The following is a 10,473-nucleotide window of genomic DNA, read 5'->3' on the forward strand; positions in this document are numbered from 1 at the left end:
CCCCTGTGCGCTGCGCCGGCCGCCCCGCCCCACAGGCCCGGGCTGGAGTCAAGCTCAAAAGGGTCTTCTTGCCCCGCTGGCCGGCCCTCGCCCGTTCCCGAGGCTGGAGGCTCGCGGAGGCGCGGCTCGGGACAGTGGGATCCTCGTTGGTCCATTCATGCACGTCGGAAATTGCCCGACGAGGCATTTGGCTACCTTAAGAGAGTCATAGTTACTCCCGCCGTTTACCAGGGCTTCGGCGGATCGCTTCACGGTGACGGTCGTGGCACTGGGCAGAAATCACGTCGCGCCAGCGCCGGGTGCGGCCCTCGCGACGCTGTGTTTCTAGTAAACAGTCGGGATCCCCGCGTCCGTTCCAGTTCTGACCCGGCGCGCCGTCAGAGCCACTCCTTTTCCCGAGGTTACGGAGCCGGCTTGCCGACTTCCCTGAGCCGCGTTCGCTCCCGCGCTAGAGGCTGCTGACCCCGGAGTCCTGCTGCGGTCGGTACGGCGCGCGGCCGGCGCCCCCCGGCTTTTCAGGGGCGGCCGGGGACGCGCGGGGTCCGCCCCCGGGCCCCCCTCTCCGCGCAAGGCGTCCGGGGGCTGCGGGGCGTTCGCGGGCCGGGGCGCCGCCCGCCGCGGTCCCCGTGCGCGTCGCCGGGGGGCGGGCGTCTCCGCGGGGGCCGCGCCTGCCGGAGTCTCCGCCGGCTCCCCGTTCGACGGGCGGGCACGCCCCTTCCCGGTCTTCACCCGCCGCTTAGGCCCGAGTCACCCGCGGCCAGATGCAGGCGCCGCGGAACCCGTCTCCCCCTCAGTCCTCCGGGGCGCGGAGTAGCGGCTACTGCTGCCGAGATCTGCACCAGAGGCCGGTCCGGCGGGGCCTGCGCGCCGCCTTCGCCCCCGGGGCCTCTGCGGCCTCCTACCCGCCGCGCGCGGCGGCCGGGCGCGGGTCCGGGGCTCCGGCGCGCTCCATTTTCCGGGCCGGCCGATTCGGCTGGTGGGTTGTTACACACTCCCTGGAGGATGCCGACTTCTGGGGCCACCTTCCAGCTGTCGGGACCGGCCGACGCCGTTCCGCGGGCCCCGGCGGCGCACCCTGGCCCGGCGTCCGGATCGTCCCGCCTCGCCCGTCCTGCTTACCAGGAGGGGCCCACGCGCCGCCCGCATTCGCCCGCCCCGCCCAGGCCAGCGGCGGGGCGGCGCGGCCCTTCGGAGTTTGGGGGGCGGGCGAGGGGCAGGCCCCCCGCTCCCGCCGGCCAGCGCTCTACGGGCCGCAACTGCGGGGCGGCGGCTGTCCTGGGAGACATTTCGGAGGCAACCAGCTACCAGGCGGTTCGATGAGTCTTTCGCCCCCATGCCCGGCTCCGACGAGCGATCTGCGCGTCAGCACCGCGGCGGGCCTCCACCAGGCTTTCGCCCGGCCTCGCCCTCGCCGGGCATAGATCACCGCCTTTCGGGCCCACGCGCCGCGGCTCGGCCCGCGCACGCCCGCAGGGGCGCGGCGGGCCCGGGGCGTCTCGCGCTCGCTCCGCCGCGGGGGCTCCCTCGGGCTCGCCGCGGCGCGTGGCTCCTCGGTCCGTGTTTCGAGACGGGGCCGGCGGGCCGGCGGCCGGCCGGGTTCAGGTCTTTTGAGCGGCCGCAGGGCGTCCTTTTCACCGTTCGCTCGCGCTACTTGGTCCGCTATCGGTCCCGGGGCGTATTTAGCCTTGGAAGGGCCGCGCCTCCCTTCGCGCTGCACGCTCAAGCAGCGCTACTCGCCGCGCAGGCCCGGCGGCCGCCGTACGGGGCTTGCACCCTCTCGGGCGGGGCCCTCGGGCCCCCTCGCGGCGGGCCTGCGCCTGCGCCCCACAGCGCGCCTTCGGGGCGGGCTCCTCCCGCGTCGCTCGCCGCTACGGGGAATCCCGGTTGGTTTCTCCTCCGGGGCGTACTGATATGCTTAAGTTCCGCCCGTCGCCCCCGCCGCCTCGGGCCGCGCAGCCCGGCGGGACCGCCCCGGGGCGCTCTCTGCGGCGCGGCGCGCGGCACGCGGCGGGCGCCGAGGCGGCGGCGCCGGGGCGCGCTGCGTTCGAGGGTCGGTGCTTCTCGGGGCGGGCGGGTCCGCACCGCGTCTCGCGCTCCGCCGCGCTCTTCGTCGCCGCCCGGGCCGAGGCATCCGCCGGCGGGGCGTTCGGGGGCCGACCGGGCCGCGGGGGCGACGCGCGGGGCGCGCGAGGGATCCATCCGCAGGTTCACCTACGGATACCTTGTTACGACTTCTCCTTCCTCCAGGCGCGGGGGCTCGCGGCCCTTCGCGCGTCCGGGGCGCTCGCCGCCGCGCCCAGTCGGTAGGAGCGACGGGCGGTGTGTACAAGGGGCAGGGACGCGTCCGGCGCGCGGTGGGGGCGGGCGCCTACAAGACATTCCTGGTGCGCGGGGGCGTTCCAGCCCGCGGTCCCGGCCACGGCGGGGGCTCCGCGCGTCCTCGCGGGCGCCGGCTGGCCCCGCCAGTGTAGCGCGCGTGCGGCCCAGGGCGTCTGAGGGCATCACAGACCTGCTATCGCCCCGCCGTCCTCCCGCTCGCGCGGGCCGTCCCGCGGCGCCCGCGGCCGGGGTCTCGCTCGTTGTCGCAATGGAGCAGACGGCTCGCGCCACGGGCTGGGAGCGGCCATGCACCACCGCCCGCGCGATCGCGAAAGCGCGCCCGGCTGTCGGTCCTCCGCGCGTCCGGGCCTGGTGAGGTGCGCGCGTTGAGTCAGATTGAGCCGCAGACTCCACGTCTGGTGGTACCCCTCCGTCAATGCCTTCAAGTTTCAGCCTTGCGGCCATACTCCCCCCAGAGCCCGGAGCCTCCCGGTTTCCCTGGGCGGCCGGCGGGACGCGCGCGCCGGCCGCGGGGCGGCACCGTTTACGGCCGGGAATACGGTGGTGTCTGATCGCCTTCTAGCCCCCGGCCTTCGCCCTTGATTGACAGAGGCGGTCTTGGCAGGCGCCTGCGCGGCCGGCGGTCTCGGCGGGATCATCCTGTTTCACCCGTCCCCGGCCGGTACCGGTGCCCCCGCCCGCTCTCCTCGGGGCTGCCGCGGCGCGCCGCGCCCGCTGCGCGGTCCCACGCGGCGGGTCCAACGGGCCTGCCTGGAGCGCTCCCGTTTCCTCGTGGCGGCGGGGGGCCAACTACGGGCGTTTCAACTGCAGCAGCGCCGCGCGACGCTCGCCGAGCTGGAATTACCGCGGCTGCTGGCACCAGACCTTGCCCTCGGCTCCGCGGCGGGGGCTGTGGGCCCGCCTCGCTCGCGCGCTCCCCGTCGCTGCCTCGCGCGCCGCGCATTGGGCAAGTTCCGCGCCTGCTGCCGTCCTTGGATGTGCGGGCCGTCTCGCAGGCCCGCTCTCCGGAGTCGAACCCTGATTCTCCGCCAGGCGTCGGGCCCTCGGCGCGCCGCGACCGCGCCGACCGGGTGATGCCCCGGAAGCCCGGGCGGGCCGTCGCTGCGTCACGCTGCTCGCCCGCGGGCGCCCGCCCTTGCGCGCACGTCTTGGCGCCGGGTTGCCAGCGGTGTCCGGCTAGCAGGGACCGCCGCGGGGGGTGCAACCGTTGTCCTGAGCCGTCCGCCGCGTCCCGGGTGAGCGGGCATGCATGGCTTCGTCCTTGGGGAGAGCGTCGCGCTCCGGCAGGATCGACCGGATGGCCGGGCGCGGGCGCCGCGGGCCGGGCGCCTCCCTGCGCGGGGGCCGCCGCCTGGCACGGGGGCCGCCCCCTCCGTGCCCATGCCGTGTCGGGGGTCCCCCCTATAGTGCCGGGCGGAGGCCGCCCCCCACAGCCCGGCCCGGGTCCGCCTGCACCACACTTTTTTGGATTCCCTTGGGGCCCTCTGCCCCCCTCCAAAAAACCGGCCCTCGCGAGATAAAGCACCTTGTCCTATATAGTGCGTGACAGAAGCCGCCCCCACACACCCCCTGGAGTCCCCCTGCACCACATTTTTTTGAAATCCCTTGGGGGCGTCCGGGGGGCCGGGGGGCCGGTCCGCGGGGAGCGCCGGGGAGCCCGGGCGGACCCTGCAGGACTGCATATCACGGCAAACCCTCCTGTGCGGACCGCGTGTCCCGGGCTCCCTGCCGGTCGGGAGATCCGCGCCCCTCGTTCTCCGTCCACCGTGCCCCGGGGAGGCCCTTGACTGCAAAACGATCGAATTGGAGGCTGATTGTGCATCCGGGCGCTCTGGGGGCCCTCTCCGGGGAGACCGCCCGAAACGGCTTCTCGCGGGGATCTCAGCAGCCGTGGCTATATACGGTCCGTCTCTAACCTATATGATTGCTGGCAGCGGGAGGGCACTGCGTGGGGGGCGGCCCCCCGGAAGGGCGCGGTCCGAGGAGGGGCCCCCGACCGGCCCTGGACCGACTGGGGCAGCCCCGGGTGCTGTGCGTGCGCCTGGCTGCAGCGGGGCCACGGGGCGCAGGAGGCCGCAGGAGAGACCGGAGTGTTTACTGGCCCGGGGGATCGGCTGCTCTGGGCCGTCCGGGGGTCCTTCCGCGCTCTCCCCGCGGTCCCCCGGTCTCCTGCACCGGGCCTCCCCAGCGCCCGTCCCCGCACGTGGGCGTGTCTCCCGGTCGTGCGTGGCCTGCTGGAGGCGCTGGGCCTCCCTGCCGCCCTCTCTGTCTGGATCCCCCGGGCCGCCTCCCCCGGGCCCCCTGCGGTCCTGCGCCGCCCCCCTGCGCACACGGGGTCTCTCTGTGCAAGGCAGACCCGGTGGTGGGCGTGCACTGCCCCCTGGCCACCCCTTGGGGCACCCTGCACTCCCTCAATCTTCTCTTTCCGCGCTCTGCCTGTCTGTCTGCCCCGCACCCCCCCAGAGCAAGTGGGCCGCGCGCCCCGCCCCGCGCTCTGCAGGCGCGTCCCTCAGGCGATCGCAGGGCTCTGCGCCGTACAGGAGCGCCGCGCCGGGTGGTCTCCCCGGGCGGGGGCCGCTCGGCGACGGGGCACGGGGCTGGGGCGCGCGGCCGGGCGGGGCGCGAGGCGGGGTGCGCGCTTAGAGGCGGTCAGCGCAGGGCCCCCGGGCGCGGCGGCGCGGCGCTGCCCGGCCGGGCAACCGCGGGGCTGGCGGCCCGCGGCGGGCGTTCCTCTCGTACTGGCCCGCCGTGCTCTGGCCCCGGGGCCAGTAGGGTAAAACTAACCTGTCTCACGACGGTCTAAACCCAGCTCACGATCCCTTGAACGGGTGAACAATCCGACGCTTCCGCGCCGGTGCGCGCGGACGGTAGGAAGAGCCGACATCGAAGGATCAAAAAGCCGCGTCGCTGCGGGCGCTCGGCGGCCACAAGCCAGTTATCCCTGTGGTAACTTTTCTGCCACCTCCGCGCCCGCGGCCGGGGCGGCGAAGGATCGGTAGGCCCCGCTTTCGCGGCCCGCGCCGGCACGGGGGGCGCGGGTCGGGCGGGCTTGTGCCCTTCTGCTCCGCGGGAGGTCTCCGTCCTCGCTGAGCCCGCCGTGGGACGCCTGCGGTCCGGTGTAGCAGGCGCGCCGCCCCAGCCGAACTCCCCGCCCGGGCGGGTCCCCGCGCGACCGGGTGAGCGGGGCGGCGGCGGCCGTCAGGGTGTCTCAGGGGCGCGGCCTCCCCTGTGCGCTGCGCCGGCCGCCCCGCCCCACAGGCCCGGGCTGGAGTCAAGCTCAAAAGGGTCTTCTTGCCCCGCTGGCCGGCCCTCGCCCGTTCCCGAGGCTGGAGGCTCGCGGAGGCGCGGCTCGGGACAGTGGGATCCTCGTTGGTCCATTCATGCACGTCGGAAATTGCCCGACGAGGCATTTGGCTACCTTAAGAGAGTCATAGTTACTCCCGCCGTTTACCAGGGCTTCGGCGGATCGCTTCACGGTGACGGTCGTGGCACTGGGCAGAAATCACGTCGCGCCAGCGCCGGGTGCGGCCCTCGCGACGCTGTGTTTCTAGTAAACAGTCGGGATCCCCGCGTCCGTTCCAGTTCTGACCCGGCGCGCCGTCAGAGCCACTCCTTTTCCCGAGGTTACGGAGCCGGCTTGCCGACTTCCCTGAGCCGCGTTCGCTCCCGCGCTAGAGGCTGCTGACCCCGGAGTCCTGCTGCGGTCGGTACGGCGCGCGGCCGGCGCCCCCCGGCTTTTCAGGGGCGGCCGGGGACGCGCGGGGTCCGCCCCCGGGCCCCCCTCTCCGCGCAAGGCGTCCGGGGGCTGCGGGGCGTTCGCGGGCCGGGGCGCCGCCCGCCGCGGTCCCCGTGCGCGTCGCCGGGGGGCGGGCGTCTCCGCGGGGGCCGCGCCTGCCGGAGTCTCCGCCGGCTCCCCGTTCGACGGGCGGGCACGCCCCTTCCCGGTCTTCACCCGCCGCTTAGGCCCGAGTCACCCGCGGCCAGATGCAGGCGCCGCGGAACCCGTCTCCCCCTCAGTCCTCCGGGGCGCGGAGTAGCGGCTACTGCTGCCGAGATCTGCACCAGAGGCCGGTCCGGCGGGGCCTGCGCGCCGCCTTCGCCCCCGGGGCCTCTGCGGCCTCCTACCCGCCGCGCGCGGCGGCCGGGCGCGGGTCCGGGGCTCCGGCGCGCTCCATTTTCCGGGCCGGCCGATTCGGCTGGTGGGTTGTTACACACTCCCTGGAGGATGCCGACTTCTGGGGCCACCTTCCAGCTGTCGGGACCGGCCGACGCCGTTCCGCGGGCCCCGGCGGCGCACCCTGGCCCGGCGTCCGGATCGTCCCGCCTCGCCCGTCCTGCTTACCAGGAGGGGCCCACGCGCCGCCCGCATTCGCCCGCCCCGCCCAGGCCAGCGGCGGGGCGGCGCGGCCCTTCGGAGTTTGGGGGGCGGGCGAGGGGCAGGCCCCCCGCTCCCGCCGGCCAGCGCTCTACGGGCCGCAACTGCGGGGCGGCGGCTGTCCTGGGAGACATTTCGGAGGCAACCAGCTACCAGGCGGTTCGATGAGTCTTTCGCCCCCATGCCCGGCTCCGACGAGCGATCTGCGCGTCAGCACCGCGGCGGGCCTCCACCAGGCTTTCGCCCGGCCTCGCCCTCGCCGGGCATAGATCACCGCCTTTCGGGCCCACGCGCCGCGGCTCGGCCCGCGCACGCCCGCAGGGGCGCGGCGGGCCCGGGGCGTCTCGCGCTCGCTCCGCCGCGGGGGCTCCCTCGGGCTCGCCGCGGCGCGTGGCTCCTCGGTCCGTGTTTCGAGACGGGGCCGGCGGGCCGGCGGCCGGCCGGGTTCAGGTCTTTTGAGCGGCCGCAGGGCGTCCTTTTCACCGTTCGCTCGCGCTACTTGGTCCGCTATCGGTCCCGGGGCGTATTTAGCCTTGGAAGGGCCGCGCCTCCCTTCGCGCTGCACGCTCAAGCAGCGCTACTCGCCGCGCAGGCCCGGCGGCCGCCGTACGGGGCTTGCACCCTCTCGGGCGGGGCCCTCGGGCCCCCTCGCGGCGGGCCTGCGCCTGCGCCCCACAGCGCGCCTTCGGGGCGGGCTCCTCCCGCGTCGCTCGCCGCTACGGGGAATCCCGGTTGGTTTCTCCTCCGGGGCGTACTGATATGCTTAAGTTCCGCCCGTCGCCCCCGCCGCCTCGGGCCGCGCAGCCCGGCGGGACCGCCCCGGGGCGCTCTCTGCGGCGCGGCGCGCGGCACGCGGCGGGCGCCGAGGCGGCGGCGCCGGGGCGCGCTGCGTTCGAGGGTCGGTGCTTCTCGGGGCGGGCGGGTCCGCACCGCGTCTCGCGCTCCGCCGCGCTCTTCGTCGCCGCCCGGGCCGAGGCATCCGCCGGCGGGGCGTTCGGGGGCCGACCGGGCCGCGGGGGCGACGCGCGGGGCGCGCGAGGGATCCATCCGCAGGTTCACCTACGGATACCTTGTTACGACTTCTCCTTCCTCCAGGCGCGGGGGCTCGCGGCCCTTCGCGCGTCCGGGGCGCTCGCCGCCGCGCCCAGTCGGTAGGAGCGACGGGCGGTGTGTACAAGGGGCAGGGACGCGTCCGGCGCGCGGTGGGGGCGGGCGCCTACAAGACATTCCTGGTGCGCGGGGGCGTTCCAGCCCGCGGTCCCGGCCACGGCGGGGGCTCCGCGCGTCCTCGCGGGCGCCGGCTGGCCCCGCCAGTGTAGCGCGCGTGCGGCCCAGGGCGTCTGAGGGCATCACAGACCTGCTATCGCCCCGCCGTCCTCCCGCTCGCGCGGGCCGTCCCGCGGCGCCCGCGGCCGGGGTCTCGCTCGTTGTCGCAATGGAGCAGACGGCTCGCGCCACGGGCTGGGAGCGGCCATGCACCACCGCCCGCGCGATCGCGAAAGCGCGCCCGGCTGTCGGTCCTCCGCGCGTCCGGGCCTGGTGAGGTGCGCGCGTTGAGTCAGATTGAGCCGCAGACTCCACGTCTGGTGGTACCCCTCCGTCAATGCCTTCAAGTTTCAGCCTTGCGGCCATACTCCCCCCAGAGCCCGGAGCCTCCCGGTTTCCCTGGGCGGCCGGCGGGACGCGCGCGCCGGCCGCGGGGCGGCACCGTTTACGGCCGGGAATACGGTGGTGTCTGATCGCCTTCTAGCCCCCGGCCTTCGCCCTTGATTGACAGAGGCGGTCTTGGCAGGCGCCTGCGCGGCCGGCGGTCTCGGCGGGATCATCCTGTTTCACCCGTCCCCGGCCGGTACCGGTGCCCCCGCCCGCTCTCCTCGGGGCTGCCGCGGCGCGCCGCGCCCGCTGCGCGGTCCCACGCGGCGGGTCCAACGGGCCTGCCTGGAGCGCTCCCGTTTCCTCGTGGCGGCGGGGGGCCAACTACGGGCGTTTCAACTGCAGCAGCGCCGCGCGACGCTCGCCGAGCTGGAATTACCGCGGCTGCTGGCACCAGACCTTGCCCTCGGCTCCGCGGCGGGGGCTGTGGGCCCGCCTCGCTCGCGCGCTCCCCGTCGCTGCCTCGCGCGCCGCGCATTGGGCAAGTTCCGCGCCTGCTGCCGTCCTTGGATGTGCGGGCCGTCTCGCAGGCCCGCTCTCCGGAGTCGAACCCTGATTCTCCGCCAGGCGTCGGGCCCTCGGCGCGCCGCGACCGCGCCGACCGGGTGATGCCCCGGAAGCCCGGGCGGGCCGTCGCTGCGTCACGCTGCTCGCCCGCGGGCGCCCGCCCTTGCGCGCACGTCTTGGCGCCGGGTTGCCAGCGGTGTCCGGCTAGCAGGGACCGCCGCGGGGGGTGCAACCGTTGTCCTGAGCCGTCCGCCGCGTCCCGGGTGAGCGGGCATGCATGGCTTCGTCCTTGGGGAGAGCGTCGCGCTCCGGCAGGATCGACCGGATGGCCGGGCGCGGGCGCCGCGGGCCGGGCGCCTCCCTGCGCGGGGGCCGCCGCCTGGCACGGGGGCCGCCCCCTCCGTGCCCATGCCGTGTCGGGGGTCCCCCCTATAGTGCCGGGCGGAGGCCGCCCCCCACAGCCCGGCCCGGGTCCGCCTGCACCACACTTTTTTGGATTCCCTTGGGGCCCTCTGCCCCCCTCCAAAAAACCGGCCCTCGCGAGATAAAGCACCTTGTCCTATATAGTGCGTGACAGAAGCCGCCCCCCACACACCCCCTGGAGTCCCCCTGCACCACATTTTTTTGAAATCCCTTGGGGGCGTCCGGGGGGCCGGGGGGCCGGTCCGCGGGGAGCGCCGGGGAGCCCGGGCGGACCCTGCAGGACTGCATATCACGGCAAACCCTCCTGTGCGGACCGCGTGTCCCGGGCTCCCTGCCGGTCGGGAGATCCGCGCCCCTCGTTCTCCGTCCACCGTGCCCCGGGGAGGCCCTTGACTGCAAAACGATCGAATTGGAGGCTGACTGTGCATCCGGGCGCTCTGGGGGCCCTCTCCGGGGAGACCGCCCGAAACGGCTTCTCGCGGGGATCTCAGCAGCCGTGGCTATATACGGTCCGTCTCTAACCTATATGATTGCTGGCAGCGGGAGGGCACTGCGTGGGGGGCGGCCCCCCGGAAGGGCGCGGTCCGAGGAGGGGCCCCCGACCGGCCCTGGACCGACTGGGGCAGCCCCGGGTGCTGTGCGTGCGCCTGGCTGCAGCGGGGCCACGGGGGCGCAGGAGGCCGCAGGAGAGACCGGAGTGTTTACTGGCCCGGGGGATCGGCTGCTCTGGGCCGTCCGGGGGTCCTTCCGCGCTCTCCCCGCGGTCCCCCGGTCTCCTGCACCGGGCCTCCCCAGCGCCCGTCCCCGCACGTGGGCGTGTCTCCCGGTCGTGCGTGGCCTGCTGGAGGCGCTGGGCCTCCCTGCCGCCCTCTCTGTCTGGATCCCCCGGGCCGCCTCCCCCGGGCCCCCTGCGGTCCTGCGCCGCCCCCCTGCGCACACGGGCGTCTCTCTGTGCAAGGCAGACCCGGTGGTGGGCGTGCACTGCCCCCTGGCCACCCCTTGGGGCACCCTGCACTCCCTCAATCTTCTCTTTCCGCGCTCTGCCTGTCTGTCTGCCCCGCACCCCCCCAGAGCAAGTGGGCCGCGCGCCCCGCCCCGCGCTCTGCAGGCGCGTCCCTCAGGCGATCGCAGGGCTCTGCGCCGTACAGGAGCGCCGCGCCGGGTGGTCTCCCCGG

At 75.3% G+C, this 10,473-nt stretch overlaps 6 non-coding genes across 6 annotated transcripts; all 6 read right to left on the minus strand.

Moving 5' to 3' along the window:
* On the minus strand, positions 1-1,938 carry GL50803_00r40038 (the record flags this gene model as incomplete). The annotated part of the gene is made up of 1 exon (XR_005248682.1): positions 1-1,938. It is a non-coding gene; the product is annotated as a 28S ribosomal RNA (ribosomal RNA).
* A 68-nt stretch (positions 1,939-2,006) lies between these two features.
* Positions 2,007-2,151, minus strand: GL50803_00r40039. The gene has a single exon (XR_005248683.1). It is a non-coding gene; the product is annotated as a 5.8S ribosomal RNA (ribosomal RNA).
* Positions 2,152-2,191: 40 nt separating this feature from the next.
* GL50803_00r40040 lies at positions 2,192-3,640 on the minus strand. Its single transcript, XR_005248684.1, has one exon. It is a non-coding gene; the product is annotated as an 18S ribosomal RNA (ribosomal RNA).
* A 1,207-nt stretch (positions 3,641-4,847) lies between these two features.
* On the minus strand, positions 4,848-7,501 carry GL50803_00r40041 (the record flags this gene model as incomplete). The annotated part of the gene is made up of 1 exon (XR_005248685.1): positions 4,848-7,501. It is a non-coding gene; the product is annotated as a 28S ribosomal RNA (ribosomal RNA).
* A 68-nt stretch (positions 7,502-7,569) lies between these two features.
* GL50803_00r40042 lies at positions 7,570-7,714 on the minus strand. The gene has a single exon (XR_005248686.1). It is a non-coding gene; the product is annotated as a 5.8S ribosomal RNA (ribosomal RNA).
* Positions 7,715-7,754: 40 nt separating this feature from the next.
* Positions 7,755-9,203, minus strand: GL50803_00r40043. The gene has a single exon (XR_005248687.1). It is a non-coding gene; the product is annotated as an 18S ribosomal RNA (ribosomal RNA).
* Between the last annotated feature and the right edge of the window lie 1,270 nt (positions 9,204-10,473).

The sequence above is a fragment of the Giardia duodenalis genome (assembly GCF_000002435.2).
Source record: "Giardia duodenalis strain WB C6 chromosome Unknown tig00000008, whole genome shotgun sequence".
NCBI lineage: Eukaryota > Fornicata > Diplomonadida > Hexamitidae > Giardia > Giardia duodenalis.